The sequence below is a fragment of the Diadema setosum genome, chromosome 21, assembly GCF_964275005.1.
Source record: "Diadema setosum chromosome 21, eeDiaSeto1, whole genome shotgun sequence".
NCBI classification, from domain to species: Eukaryota; Metazoa; Echinodermata; class Echinoidea; order Diadematoida; family Diadematidae; genus Diadema; species Diadema setosum.
In genome coordinates, this window is record NC_092705.1 from 7570183 (window position 1) to 7586537 (window position 16355).

Genomic DNA, 16355 nt, shown 5'->3' on the forward strand with positions numbered 1-16355 from the left:
TTATCATTATGTGTTTGGTGTTTGGGCGTTGTCAGCATGCAGTATCATCAAGAAATATGATTAAATTGTCGTGTTGTTTGGATGCACTGCTGATTGGACATTGCAATTTGAAATCGATTCATTGAGATGAAAAGCAAAGAATACATGAACAGAGAACAATTATTCAGAACCTGTAAACAATCATAATTGCACTATATGCAAGCCTTCAGTGGTTGTGTTGGTCTTTTTTCCTTTCTTAAAAGTCTACTCCATTTTCCTCGTTAAATTGATCGCACGAAGTAGGAACTTGATCGCCTAAAAATGAATTTGAACGCTCCAAACAAGCTCATTGGGACTATCACATGACTATCGCGTGAATTTGAATGCATGAGTAGGAAAGTTGGTGCTCACATTTTGAAATTGAATGCCCAATCGTGAATAGAACGCCCATAAATGAAATTGATCGCTCAGATTCTGAATTTGAATGCCCGAATATTTTCGCGCGCGTGTGCTGTGTGAATTTGAATGCACATTAATGAAATTTAATGACAAAAGTATGAAACTGACCGGGAAAACCGATATAGGAATGAATACAGTAAATAAATTGAATATTATAAGTTTAATGAAGTGATACATACATATGTTTTTCTCTCATAAAAATATTTTATAAATAAGATAAGTATGATTAGTATCATCTATTTAAGAACTAATCAGCTCCTGAAGTATTACATTTTGAAATGATTCTTTGGTTAACAAGGAATCAAGTGGATGAAGAATCTTGAATAGCTACTGAACAAAAGGTATAGAGGAATGAGTAGGATTAGGCCTACAACACCTCTTTAAACTGCTATTAGGATGAAAAACTCTCTTGACTGTAAATGGTAAGAAGATCGAAAGGCCAAGGCAAAGAATGATAAAGGAAATGAAGCCATGAATGCAGAAAAGTTTAGTATAAAGTGTTCAGTTCTTCTGTCCGACGTTCAAAGGAACGAATCAAACTGAGTGGCCTCATGGCTTCCATCTGCTTCCACGAACAATTTAATTTGGTGTAAATATGCCAGAGCTAAAACTGTAAAGTTTTAAAAATGTCAGAGACGACAATTCCAGAATTTATGCCACAGATAAAATGGTAAAGATGGATTCATTCTTGTCTAAAGGCAACACTATTCCATAGTGTTAATGCAACTAGGGAAGAACAGCCAAATGTCTCGCCTCAATAGTCGTTTTTTGTTTTACCTTCACTCGCCTGCCATGCTTTTTCTCACGCCTCATGCACAAACAACACCCCAGAACAAATAAATAAATAGATAAATTAACAAACAAACAAACACACAAACACAAACCAAATAAACCAAACAAATAAATTTCTAATCATCAAATATAAGGTTATACACTTTTGGAACAATCTTTTTAAAACAGGTAGTCAAATTAATATAATCATAGTAATAACCAGATCAGCTCCTTACCAGGGCTCCTACCACTCCTATCCCGCTGAAAAATGTCACATCTACCTTCTCTCCCACCTTTTCATCTATGCTAAAAGTCAATGTTTGCTAACTTGTAGAGACTTTTGCCTACACAACTGATATTCTTACTCAAATTTTTATAGACCTTTTTTTTTTTTTAAATTCCTTACATTGCCCTTGGTATTTGTACCTGTAACATTTTATCTCTTGCAATGTTTACTGATATTTCCATCTGACATCAGGAAAAGCACTACATTATTTAGGGAATTCGGTCTGGTTAAAGGTCAAATAATTGTGAATGTTTCCTATCAAACACATCACATCTCGACTCTGCTGTCTGTTATTATGGACCGTGCTAAACGTGACAATGAATAGTGAAATGTCCACTTGCGAACCTTGCGAGAAAGCATCCTGATGAGTTGTTGAAATCTCTGCTGTTGTGTCTAAACAAATGAGGAAAGATTGGAGAATTCAAGTCAATGCAAGCAATTTGTAAATCATCGTTACTCTACATCTGCTTTGTAATTGAAAAGAGCATTTTTTTTTCTATTTTCAGAAAAAAACTTTGTTTGGCTTGTTCTTCACTTATTGCTCATTGGCAAATATTAATGAAGTCGCTAAGAAGATTGGTTGATGGTAAAACAAGACTTTAACTGAACTATGCCGATGTTTTATGTAACTGCTAATTATTTACCGTATTTGGATATTTACATTTTAAGTGGAAACTGGGACATATTTGTGAAAGTACTACATCACCCATTGTCATAAGCAACGGCGTAAATCCGTACTGAGGAGTGGGGGGGGGGGGGGAAGAGAAACTTAAATTGGTGCCCCCCCCCCCACACACACACTTTACAGTGATCGAGTGTCCGACTCTTTTGCATGTTTTGCATGAAATATAAAGTGGGAGGGAAGTGGCAGCAAACGTATAAAGACTTTTTGTTCTCGTTTTTTGTTTTGTTTTGTTTGTTTGTTTTTTTTTTTGCTTGTCAGCCGATGTCCCCCTCCCACGGTGAGAACTTTTTGCATTTTAATGTTGTAAATGGTGCAATTTTATGCATGTTTGCGTGTTTTACCACTTGAAATAGTCCCACTTGTTTAAGGTAGCAGAGTATTTTGATGTAGATTACAATTAACAATTTGCCTATAAAATGGTATCATTTAAATAAACTCATAGTATTAATTTTTACGATGAGTAATTATCATGAACGCTGTGTGATAAGTAATTCAAACAGAAAAAGCAAGCACACGAGGGTGTAGAGAAGGGGCATATTTCCTCCCACACGAAGGTGATTTTACATTTTTTAGACCTGAAATTCAGCGATCTGGTGCAAACATTTGGTTTGCACCAGCGGCCCCCCCCCCCAAAAAAAAATAATAATAATAATTGAAGAAATAAATAGGGCTTTTTCAGGGAAGGGTTACAATCATTCCGAGTGTGCATCATCTCTGTATGTACAAAGTCTAGTGGGGTAGAGCTTAAGGGGAAGGTGTGGGAGGGAGATTCCCCCTCCCAATCGACGGAACTTTTGCGTTATTAGAATTGAAATAAAGCGAGCTAAAGCACACTTTTTGTGGAAAATTCGGAAATTGTCATTCCCCAAAGTTTATAAATATAGAGGGGACAAAGCAATGGGAGGGTGACAAGATACGTCTCCCATATTCGAGGGAGCTTTTTTTCAGTTTTAGAATTGAAATTCAACAATCTGGTGCACACTTTTGTTGGAATATGTGGAAAGTGGGAGGGGATAAGCCCTAGAATCTAATCCCCCTTCCTACACGACGGAGATTCTGTATTTTCTGATTGCATTTAAACATTTTGGTGCACACATTTTGTGGCATATTTTGAAAACTGTCTATATTCAAAGCCTAGCCACAGTCTACTTGTATGCATGGGGGCAGGGGTGGGGAGGGGACGGGAGAGAAGGGAGAATGCGTAGGCGAGTGCTATCACCACCCTTCCCGTACGAGGGAGTTTTTGCCTTTTCAAAGTTGAAATTGAGATACATGTATCTTGTATACGCATATTTGATGGAATATTTGGGCAATTGAAAAAAAAAAAAATCTGTGATGGGTGAAGTGAGCGAAGAAAGGGTTGATAAAAAGGGGATATTCCCCTTGTACATGAAAGAACTTTCGAGTTTTCGGAATATAAGTGATAAGTCTTGTGCACTCAGAATTATTCAGAATCTCTTGTAAATCTGAAAAGTGTGCTAAAGCTAGGGAAAGGGGCACAGAGGGGGATGGTTTGGGAGGGGGTATCCCCCTTCCAAGCGCGAGAGATTTTCAATTTTTTCAATTGAAATTAAGCAATCTGGTGCACACTTTGGATAAGATATTTGCACAAAACGAAAGAAAACTTTCCTCATTTCGGGAATTATTGGGGGACAAAATGACATGTTTGTCCTACCCCCCCCCCCCAGCCCTCCAGGATCGACGTCCCTGCATACGAGTGGGCTTTTGCATTCTTAGAATACAAATACAAATGAAAAGTTTTGATGGGAAATTCGGAAAGCTGTCAATCCCCAAAGTGTACTAAAGTTTTTGATGGGCGGGGAAAGGGTTGATGGAAAGAAGATATCCCCTCCCACCCGCGATGGATCTTTTGTGTTCTTTTTTTTGTAACTGAAGTGACAGACCTGGTGCACACTTAAGACAAAACATTTTGGAATCTGTCAATCTAAAAAGAAAAAAGGAAAACGACCGAAAGGGGAGGGGGTATCCCCTTTCTACGTGAGAGAGGTTTTTTTTTTTTTCATTTTCAGAATTGAAATTCTGCAATCTGGTGCACACTTTGGACAAGATATTTGGACAGTTTTCTATAAAAAAACGCAAGAAAATTTTTCTCATTTCGGGAATCATTGGGGATCAAAATGATATGTTTGACCCTCCCCCCGTCCGCGCCCCCCGTCCTCCAGGATCGACGCCCCTGCATACGAGGGTGCTTTTGCATTTTCAGAATTCAGATGAAAATATCTCGTAAACACATATGATGTAATCTGGGAAAATTTCAATCCCAGAAGTATATATTATTATTATAATTATTATTTTTTTTTTTTTTGGGGGGGGGAACCCTCCGTTAATTGAAAGTATCTAGATATCTCCTCCCACCCACGCCACTTTTGCATTTTTTTTTTAACTGAAGTAACAGACCTGATGCACACTTTAGATGAAACATTTTAAAATCTGTCAGTCTAAAGTGTATAAAGTAGAAAGGACTGGACGGGGAGGGTATGGAAGGGGTTAGGCCTATCCCCCTCTTACGCGAGGGAGATTTCTTTTTTTTTTTTCAGAATTGAAATTCAGCCATCTTTGGGTGAAATATTGAGACAGTTTTCTATCAAAAAAGTAAGAACATTTCCACATCTCGGGAGTTACGAGGAGCAAAATGATATGTTTGTCCCCAATACTTTCATGGGGGAACCTCCCCCCCCCCCCCCCATCGACGCCTCTGCATATAGAGGGAGCTTTTGTAAGTGAAAGATCTGCTGCACATGCTTTGATAAAATTAGGAAATACGTCAATCTCAAAAGTGTACAAAGTCTATCGAAAGGGACCCAGTAGCGGAGCTTTTGCATAATTATGATTGCAATTCAACGATCCCGTGCATAGTTCTGGCGGTATTTGGACAATTTTCCATAAAGAAAGTTCGAGATTTGTCCTCAACTCGGGAATTGTCTGGGGGACAATGATTTGTCTGCCCCCAACATTTCCGTAGGGGGGGGGGGCATTGCCCCTGATCATCCCTGGGTATGCCCATAGATGTATCCTGACTGAGTCATCAGTAATCATCGTTTCAGGAATGATTCAGGAAATGGAGGGGGGGGGGGTTCAATTATGGCGGTATAGTTTTTGTTATTGTTTGTTTGCTTGTTTTCGTACATAATTTGCAGATGGTCCCGAGTTGTTCGCGTCATAGCATGGTTATAATGTAGGCCTATGCTATTTGACGTTGTCAACGTCAGGACCATACCTTACGTCGATATTACTTTCTTCGCGAGCGAGCGAAGCGAGCGAGCGCTTGAGAAAATTATGTATACATTATCCTACAAGATAGACTATACTGTTCAGCTCTGTTACCTGTCTGAAAGCGGGCGTACGAACGTCATGCAATATGCCAAAATTGATACAATCACATTTCTGCTTCCTCCATTTTTCCCCTCAGATTTCGGGGGGGGGGGGGGGGGATACATCCCCCATCCCTCCCGGGATTTACGCCCATGGTCATAAATGTTTGCTAACAAGCATATAAAGTTAATACAGACAAAAGTGAAAACATGAACTTGCGAACCTTGAGAGGAATAATCCTGACGAGTTGTTGAAATGCCAGCAGATATGCCTGGTGATGAAAAGAAAGTATTGAGAAATTGCAAGTTATTGCAACTGATTTGTTATCTGTGTATTACATTCAAACGCATTTTTAGTAGAAATAAGACAAGGCATGCCGGAAATTGTTTCGATTTAACTTATAAGAACTTGATGTTTAATTTGTGTGCTTGACAGGGCCTCGAAATTTACAGTATATCTCGAGTATGGTCAAGAAGATCACAAGAAAAATACAAGTTGCAGTTCTGCATGATTGTTTGTTCTTACTGTGGATGTCACTTGTCCCGCTGCTCTGTGTTGTGATGGTATCAACTGCTAGTAATGAGATGCTGAAACCGACACGTGTTCCAGCCCCGTCACTTGTGAAAACCATCTGCAGACGGGAGCTTATACTACGGAAGTTCAAATCCTGGCGCGAGTTTTCCATGTTTCCCGTCCAGTGTTTCCAAGTTTCTCCAAATCTGGTAAATCTTACGTCTCCATCACCGATATGAAGATAGTCTTTATTTCGCTCCATGTTGAACACCAGAACTTCTACTTCTATGATGGATAAACCGTTTTTAGTTTTGATGTCCCAAAGACAGTAGCCGTTATTTGCGTAGACCTCGGGGTAAAACGGAGATTTAATGGGCACTGGGATTACGTCAGGCAGGATCAATTCTAAATTAAAACATTACCAAAAAAAAAAAAAAAAATACCGAAGCTTGAATTTTACAGCATATACTGGCTGTCGCATAGTCGTATATATGAAAAATTACAGAAAAATTCTTGATACAAGGTAGTGTACAAGTTTACAATAGATAACATTAACCAGCTGTATCGTAGAGCTGAATGCTATGGGAATGCTCTCCAAAACAGAACGTATTACCCTGCTTGTGTCTATAGAGTCATGATATATCACATATAAACGTAAATGCTTTGAAAAGTATAGAAATGAGAAAAATACAAGGTATGCTTTACAAATGTCACCTGGGCATACTAACCGGAGGGCCAAACCCCAAAAAGTCGCTTACTTAACGAATGAGTTGCACTCTCTCTGCAAACTAAGTAGACCATGCTTATTTTCAAGTTTTTATTGTAACAAACAACATTCCACTGGTCTACCTCAAAAAATTTGTTGCAAAAGCCTCCAAATCCAAGATGGCGTCCAAGATGGCCGCCATATTTACTGAATTTGTTATTTAAATGACAGAATTCGATGGAAACATTAGATTTCAACAAATGTGATGTCATATGAAAGAGAATAAAATTTTCTACAAGTTGATACCATTTTTGAGGGTTATTGTGATAACTGGAGTGAGATTTTAAGGAAAAAACACTCATTTTTTGATATTTTTCTGAAAAAAGGAAAATCATGAAATTGCTTGATTCAGCATAAATCAAAGAAAGACTGAAGGATTATCTTGAAACGTTTCAAATATTTTTTTTTGACATATAGTTATTATTTGGAGAAAATTAGGGGTCAGTACCATTTTCGGTTCAGGAGTAAAAATGTCTCAAACTTGAAAATTCACAATGTAAAAATGGCCACTTTAATTGTGACAAGACCTTGTTGGTCGTGAAAAAAGCCTCCGCGCGCCAAGACTACTACACGCACCACTGGCACTGGCGCCTGTAGCAGTGCCAGTGGTGCCTGTAGTAGTCTTGGCAAACGCAGACTTTTTCTTTGACAAACTAGGGTTTGTGCCTGCAAACTAACTTTTCATACCATGTGGCAACTCAGTTGACGCTGATTGCTATTATTCAGGTTAGATTGTTCTGAAGCAGGAGATAAAGCAAAAAAATATCTTTCAAATAGAGGTAGAAGCTTGAAACACTAACCTTGCTATAGAAAGTTTAAAACAAAATTTGGATCAATCACTCAAAAAATTCAAGATTGCAGGCTATCAAAGCTGACATAGTGTATTGCGCCAAAGTAAATGTATCATTTTGATTTTGATACAATTTTGTCTGTTTTGCTGACTATTCATATGGTTTTTATATATACTGAACATTTTAATGATATTTAAAACCATCTTGGATTTTTATGGAGACATTTTTCAGAATCCACCATGAATATTTCTCTAAAAAGTGAAAAAAAAAATAAAATCAAAAATGTTTATGAAACCATGCAGAAATTAACATCTTTCCCATGATATAATCAATATTTGGAGAAAATTAGGGGTCAGTATTGTATTTGGTTCAGGAGTTATAATGTCTCAAACTTGAAATCCAAATTTACATAATATATATTTGCAAGCATCTGTTCCCAAAGACGTCACAGAGGGTCAAATCCAAGATCGTGCTTACTTTTTAGTTCCACTCTCTATAAACAAGACCATACATGATATTAAGTATACTAAGCAATGTTCCGTAAGTATACACCTCAGTTAAGATTGTTGCAAAAACCTCCAAAGTACAGATGCGGTCCAATAGGGCCGCCATTTTTTGTTGAATTTAAAATTTCAAACATAAAATTTTATAGAGACATTGGATTGCAACAAATTTGATGTCATATGAAGGAGAGCAAAACTTCATAAAAGTTGATAACACTTTAGCTGCGTATTGTGATAAATTGGGGGGGGGGGGGGGTGTTTGCTTCTCTTTTGGGGGAGGGGGAGGGAATACATATTTCTATATTGTTTTGAAAAAAGGAAGAAATATAAAAATGCATGATTTAATATTTATCAACGAAGAAGTGAAGAATTGTTTTGAAACCTGCGATTGAGATTGACATTTACTGAGATTGAGACATAATTCATATTCATATTTCAAAGTCATGTTGACAAGTTAACATCTAAAACTTAAAATATATTTATGCATTATAAATTTTGCACACAATGTGCTTACATGGTCACATGTAATATTGTTATGATCTAGTGACTTGCAAGTACCTGCAAACTAACTTTTCATGCCAAGTGGTAGGTGACGCTGGTCGCTATTACTGTAGCATTTCATCAGAGTAGATTGTTCTGAGGCAGATAAGATTGAACAGAAATTATTTTCCAAAAAGAGATAGGAGCTTGGAATTTGGCACAAATTTTGCCAATGTGTAATATTTAGCGATAAAAATAGTATCCACACAAAATTCAATATGGCGGTAAGTAATCAAGGTTGTCGTTCAAGGCATTATTTACCACTAGTGCACGTAAAACAAAAACCCAGCTTTACTTAATTCCTCAAATTAGTTCTACAGAACAACTAAAATGTACAAACTTAAATCAGTACAATTAATGCTAAATATTGTTACATATACTAAATACATCTGATACGAATGTTTTTTTTTTTTTATATATACTAAATTGTTAACAGTTATCATGGCTATGGTTTTTTGAAAAGAAATGGTGTTATCTCCGTATGTTTTAGGCTTTATCATATTTTTTTTTTTACATGATAGAATGTTTTGTGATACAACTAACCTGCACATAATTATTATAAATCGAATGTGATATCTCTCCCAATGGTAAACAATACCTTTAGTGTGTTGCGTTAAAGTTAAATCTCAACTTATACACTGTAACTTATGATTTGATATATATTTTAGATCTTCTTATATTGCTGTCTATATGTTTGTATACATGCGAACGATATTGTACTAGTGTAAACCATATTGAGGGTCTTTTTTTTTTGGGGGGGGGGGGGGGGTGGAGCTCATTCCAGTGTTTGGGTAAGGCCCAATCCTTGATAAAAAAGAAATGCTTCTTTATCAAAGATAATTATGCTTTTTTACTTGTATGTTACTCTGCTCTTGTAGAAACGTGAATGATGATGGTATACTGTATGTGTAATAATGTCTGATCCGCAGATGTCCTTGAAAGCCCTTCTGATTCGAACCCCCCCCCCCAAAAAAAAAAAAAAAAAAAAAATTAAATTAAAAATCCGACATGGCGGCAATTTCTCAACTTTGCTCTTAAATGTGTTGTGCGAAATTACTTTTCAGTATATTGTTCGAATAAAATTGTCCAAATTGATTATTTGTTTGTTTGTTTGTTTGTTTGATTTATTTTTCTTCCAACACAATTTCATACAAAAATCAAAATTATTTTCAGTAATATCACATGGAATATCAGTAAGCAGATTACAGATTATTCGTGCTGTATATTCACATTTACAAAGCATGCTGAAACTGTATTTATTGTTATCAGACTTTTCTTACATTGTTTTTAGGCTGATTTCATGTGGGTTATAGTGTCACAATTGATCTGAACTTATGCCATTGATAGATGCTTTCCCATATTAGATATAAGGATCTCTCGAGAGTGAAAATGTTCATTTTCATTCATTTTAGAGTGACCTCGGGGATCACTCGAAGAGTGACGAGTGATCCCTAAGGTAGGGCTCGACACTAACGGTGGTCCGGTGGCCCAGGGCCACCAAAAATGCACGTCGGGCCACCAAAATGTCAGAAATGAAGAATTTGGTGGCCTGATCGGGCCACCGATAAAAAGGTCGGATATTTGCCTTTGGGCCACCAAAAATAAAAGTTCGTGTGGGGCCCTGCCTAAGGTCACTCTAAAATGAGTGAAAATATACATTTTCTCTCAAAAGTCACTCCAATTTCACTCTAAATTCACCGTTTTCTGTTATTCACTCCTCACATCAAAAGTAAAAACTTCCACTCGATTTGTTTTTTCTTTTTCGGAGAGTAGAATATCACTGGTTTTAAAAATGTGTCCATAAAACCTAAGACGGTTTAAGATAGCGCAACAGACAAAATTGTATCAAAATCGAAATAATATATTTAATTTGGCGCAATACACTATGTCAACTTTGATGGCTGTCATCTTTATTCTGAGCGGTTGATCTAAATTCTGTCTTAAACTATCTGCAACAAGATTGGTGCCAAGTTTCAAGCTACTACCTCTATTTGAATTTTTTTTTTGGCTTCATCTCATCTGCTTCAGAACAATCTACTTTGAAATAATAGCGATCAGTATCACCTGAGCTACCACTTGGTATGAAAAGTTAGTTTGCAGGCACAAACCCTTGTTTGTCAAAGAAAAAGTCTGCATTTGCCAAGACTACTACACGCACCACTGGCACTGCTACAAGCGCCGGTGCCAGTGGTGCGTGTAATAGTCTTGGCGCGCGCAGACGTTTTTATGACCAACAAGGTCTTGGTCACAACTAAAGTGGCCATTTTTACATAGTGAGTTTTCAAGTTTGAGACATTATAACTCCTGAACCGAAAATGGCACTGACCCCTAATTTTCTCAAAATAATACTTATATGTCAAACAAAATTCTTGAAACGTTTCAATATAATCCTTCAGTCTTTCTTTGATTTATGCTGAATCAAGCATTTTCAAGATTTTCCTTTTTTCAGAAAAATATCAAAAAATGAGTGTTTTTTCCTCAAAATCTCATTCCAGTTATCACAATAACCAACAAAAATGGTATCAACTTGTAGAAAATTTTATTCTCTTTCATATGACATCACATTTGTTGAAATCTAATGTTTCCATCGAATTCTGTCATTTAAATAACAAATTCAGTAAATATGGCGGCCATCTTGGACGCCATCTTGGATTTGGAGGCTTTCGCAACAAATTTTTTGAGGTAGACCAGTGGAATGTTGTTTGTTACAATAAAAACTTGAAAATAAGCATGGTCTACTTAGTTTGTAGAGAGAGTGCAACCCGACCTCTGTTTTTAGCTTTTGGCCCCCCGGTTATCACATTTAAATTCCACCAAGAAATCATCCTGATCATCACTGCATGGCCTTAACGTACGATGTCGTGCATTATCGAAAAACAAACTTTAAAACTTTGTATGCAAATACTATCTACAACAACTTGTATGATACAATGCATGCATTATGCGCGCGGGGGCCTGCGGCGCTCGAGACCTTGCGCGATTCCTTTCATTCCATGACGTCATCGGCAAAGCCTCGAAATTTACGCTGTGACCTAGATTTCAGGGGGTGACAGGTGTATATTTTCAAAATCCTCTAACTCCACTTCAAAAAGGCCATTTTAAACCATGTAAACGACAAATTGTTCTATGTGTCCCACTCTTTCACTTCATATATAATTCTATTTCTTTAGTATCCCCCTTTAATGAAACTTAGTGTATACATGAACTATTAAGGAAAGACTCTCAAGAAAGACATTTGAGTCATGAGGTCAAAGGTCAAGGGTCAAAGGTAAAGTCAAAATGTTGAAATATCATGTTTTTCTCCTAAATGGTTCAAGGTATCTTCGTGGAACTTAGTATATAGGCATGTACTGACGGGCAGTGAGATGCTAGGAAGTTGGGGTCATGAGTCAAAAGCCAGGGGGTCAAAGGTCAAGGTCAACTCGAAATGTCACTACTTCCCTCATGTCTGCAATGCCTGCAGTTTTTCTTGGAACTTGATGTATGCATGTATTACCCAATAGATATTATCATGGGAAGTTTTTAGCCAAAAGGTCAAAGGTCAAAGGTCGAAAGGTCAAAGGTCAAGTGAGAGTGTTTATTTTCACTTCTTCCTCAATATCTCAATAGTAGTTCGAGGTATCATCATGAAACTTATTACATATCTATACATGTTCTATCTAACAGTGATTCTCTTTAGAAAGGTTGGCCAGGTTTAAATGCTGATATTTTACTATTTAACACTGAAATTGCACTCTTTTTCCAAACCTTGAAAATCACTCACTGCATAAACTTATAAAAGGGTCTAAAGTCAAGTAGAAATCCCCAAATCCCCAAATACCTGCACTCTGACAATTTAGTCATTCATCCAATTGAACCTAGTTCAAGAAAGTGAACATTCAGCACATTTTGTGACAAAAGTGTCATTTTAATATTTTGCCAGTTATGTGAAACTGTCATCACACATTGTCAAGACATTGTAATATACACCTATTAGGAGAACAATGTATTATGACGGAGGCATACCAGTCGCTGTAGCGACATTTCTAGTTACATAATAAATACCTTTATACTCTACAGCCATGACAGTCATATTCAGTGTAAGCTGACTCAGCAGGGAGGACAATTTGTCACCTAAAAGTGCGTATTCAAAAGTTACTCGCAGCCAGGCATGGCTAGACAGCGATGTCACGTCACTTGGTAAGTTTTCTGCTTCGATGCCACTGAAGCTAGCTATTACGGTGTCTCCGCTTATGGGTTTAGGTCCATCGCCTATCTCCAGCTTATATTCATTTGGAAATTCGAAACTTTGGAAACTGAAATTTAGCCTGTAGCTGTCACAGGAGCTGGCATTTGCTGTAAACCTCCAGACAGATGCGGATTCAATCCACATTATCGCTTCCTCCCACAGAGCAGTGTTTTCAGATGAAATGTAGAATGGTGAATCAGGTGAAACAACTTTAGATACTGCAAATGAAGGGCAAAGGAGAGAAACGAGGTATTACAATGCAGCAATATTAAGGGCAACCCTGCATTGCAATGAGAAATGAATCTGACCGCCAGATGTCGAGTTTCTTAAGGAAATGTTGACAGTACGTCAACTGTAAACATTCCAAATCATTAAACTAAATTTGGAATGATAGATCATTCGAATTCATATATTTTTACGTGGGATTCTACGTTGTCACCTATACAAAATTTGACATGAAAATGCCATGCATCCTAATCATGTTTCTAGCCCCTTAATAGTTTTTGGTCTCTTGGATATAACAAAAGAAAAGAAATCAAGTAGTGGAACAAGTATAGCGGTGAAACGACAGAAATGGAAGAAAGTTCAGTGGCGGAATACGAAGAAGATAGAGAAGGAGAAGGAAAGCAATGATAAAAAATTAGCTGGATACGTTTTATGTGAAGTGTCGAATTTTAAAGTAAATAGAATGTTATAAAAGTGAAATGCTGGCGCACAAAGCTCAAATTTACATTTCTTTCCCCGTAATACAAAGACAATAATCGTATCCCCTTAACAATTCTTTTTTCAGATTTCGTAAGTGAAGAGTGAAGAACAATCATCGTGAACCGAAGTAGGTTAAGTTATCACAGAAGCATCACAATTCATTCATATATTCCCACAATATTATGACAGACAGTCAAAATCCAGTTTACTTGAATGATAAATCAATGACTGATTGTTAACAGTACATCCATGTGTAAACTATCGATGCGTGGAGATTTTCAGATCTTACCTGATTCTACGTAGAACGATGGATATATCTTGTCCAAAAACAATACAATCACCAACATGATTAGCAGATCCATTATTTGTTATACAACACGTGTTATACCGAATCCCATGTGACCATGGAGAGAGGGGAAAAATGCATCCAAGCAAGCCAAGGGTCTCTGGTATTTGACAGCGTAAATCGTGATCAATTCAGGAATCAACGTTGATGCGAGCGCGGTCTATCGGTATGGGTGACCTGCGTCGCAGCTTGTTAAATGGAGTCTTTGTCATACTAAACAAGAAAACTTCCTCAATTACGTGTTGCGGCTGCTATAAATTTTCGTATCAGCAGTTTTGCTCTCACTTTCATACAGCAAATTATGAAAGTCATCCTTACATTGTTACAAAGTATATTCACTGCTCTCTGAAAAACAGAGTCACGCTTCTGGGAATAAACAAACCCCGAGTTGGAATTTTGTTACTTTTATTACTACTACCGTTACTACTACTACTACTACTACTACTACTACTACTACTACTACTACTGTTATTTATTTATTTATTTATTTATTTGACATTTCAACGTAGGATACAAACAGGAAGTCATAACACATGATATAAAGAATGTGGTGATGCTAGGTGCATACCACTGGTTGCCAGGGGAGGAAAAGGCAAACTCGAGGCCTTCCTCCCCGACCACTGCATGCACCCAGCATGCCCAGAGTCAGCTAAATCAATGCAATGAAGCAATTACAAACAGTGTCAATAATACGTTATCATACAAAAGAAAATAACCTGCACTCTAAACAGAAATAAGTACAGGTGTATGAATAAAAATAGGTCTACAGATAGAATTGCAGTCACGTGAAAAGTGATGATATACAATTTATGTAATCTCACTTTAGGCTGTAAACAAAACTGAAATCCAATGCCTGCTTTTGTCATTCTGTAGTGATGTTTTGTGCACGTGATGTAGATGGTTCTGCTCATTTTATCTGATTTTATTTATAGGGAAACTTAGCTGTGATTGAGGAGAGTGAACTCGTTTACATTCCCAAAAGCATTTAAGAACTCATGACGTTTTTCATTCACTTGAAAGGAATACTTTATTCTGGCCTAACACAATGATGAAACACGTGATAACTTGGAGAGGGGTACAAACAGAAACTTTCCCCGCACATAACAAAACTGAAGTGAAACTCTTCAAGAAACTTGATATGAAAGAGGAACACATTTGTGTATAGGCCTATAAATATCAAATGGTTTGAAGTTTCAACATCATTAAAAAAAAATCCATTGTCAAATAAGTCGAAGCAGATTCAAAATACGTGGGGACACCTAAGTTCGTTTTAAGTAGAACCACTTTCATCAATCCATATACTGGTTTTGAGATAATCAAGGCTGGCAGTAGTATATCTCTTATGGCATGGTATAATCTAAAATTTGTGAAGCGTCTACAGAAAAATTGACAGAAATCATTAAAATGTATTGTGATTATATACTCTCTAAAAAATCGAGTGAAAATATTCACTCTTAAAAGAGTGAATACAAAAAAGAGTGGATTTAGAGTGAAATTGGAGTGAATTTTGAGTGAAAATGTTCATTTTCACTCGTTTTAGAGTGACCTCAGGGATCACTCCAAAATCTTCCAGTGATCCTTGAGGTCACTCCAAAATGAGTGAAATTGAAATTGAAATACTGTTAATGCGAGGACAACGCCGGCCACAAACCTTCAATGATCCATTTGCATGTTAAGCTTTATCATAATAATCTTATATTTATATTGTATTTATCAGCAGCAATATTAGTAGACCACATCAATGAGAGTTAGAGGAAAATCGGACAATCTGTTCAAAAGTTACGAATTTTTGAAGTTTCTGCTCAGTCACGGCTGGATGAAAAGACTACTATAGCTTGTGATGTCATATGACTACAACTGTATAAAGAAAGTATCAAGAAAATTCAAGATATTCTCACTTTTCTTACATAATAAATGAACACTCAACTTCTATCTTTCAGAAGTCAGTGGGAATAATATTACCCCTAACATAAGTCAGGAACGAGTCGAGAATATGTGCACTTTATTCAAAAAGTCAGGTTTTGTGAAATTCTCTTTTCGATTGTACTGTGAAGACCTTTAAAACTGAAAGTGACTGTCATACTGTTAATGCGAGGACAACGCCGGCCACAAACCTTCAATGATCCATTTGCATGTTAAGCTTTATCATAATAATCTTATATTCTTTACCTATCAAAAAGAAACTGACGCTTGGACGTCGAAACTGAAATTTATCTTATAAAAGAATTTACACAATAGATACCTTCAGGCAACATGGACATAATGACCGCTAGACAATTATCGCCCCTATTCTAAGGAGTGAAGGAGTATTAATTGCATGCGAACCAACACTGAACTTTTGGCATTCATTCGCTAGGGGCTGAGATTATGGTTTGGTCATTGTATTCAAATTTCTTATATTATAATGTCAGATGTAAGGAAGTACAATATTGATACTGAATTATCAGAAA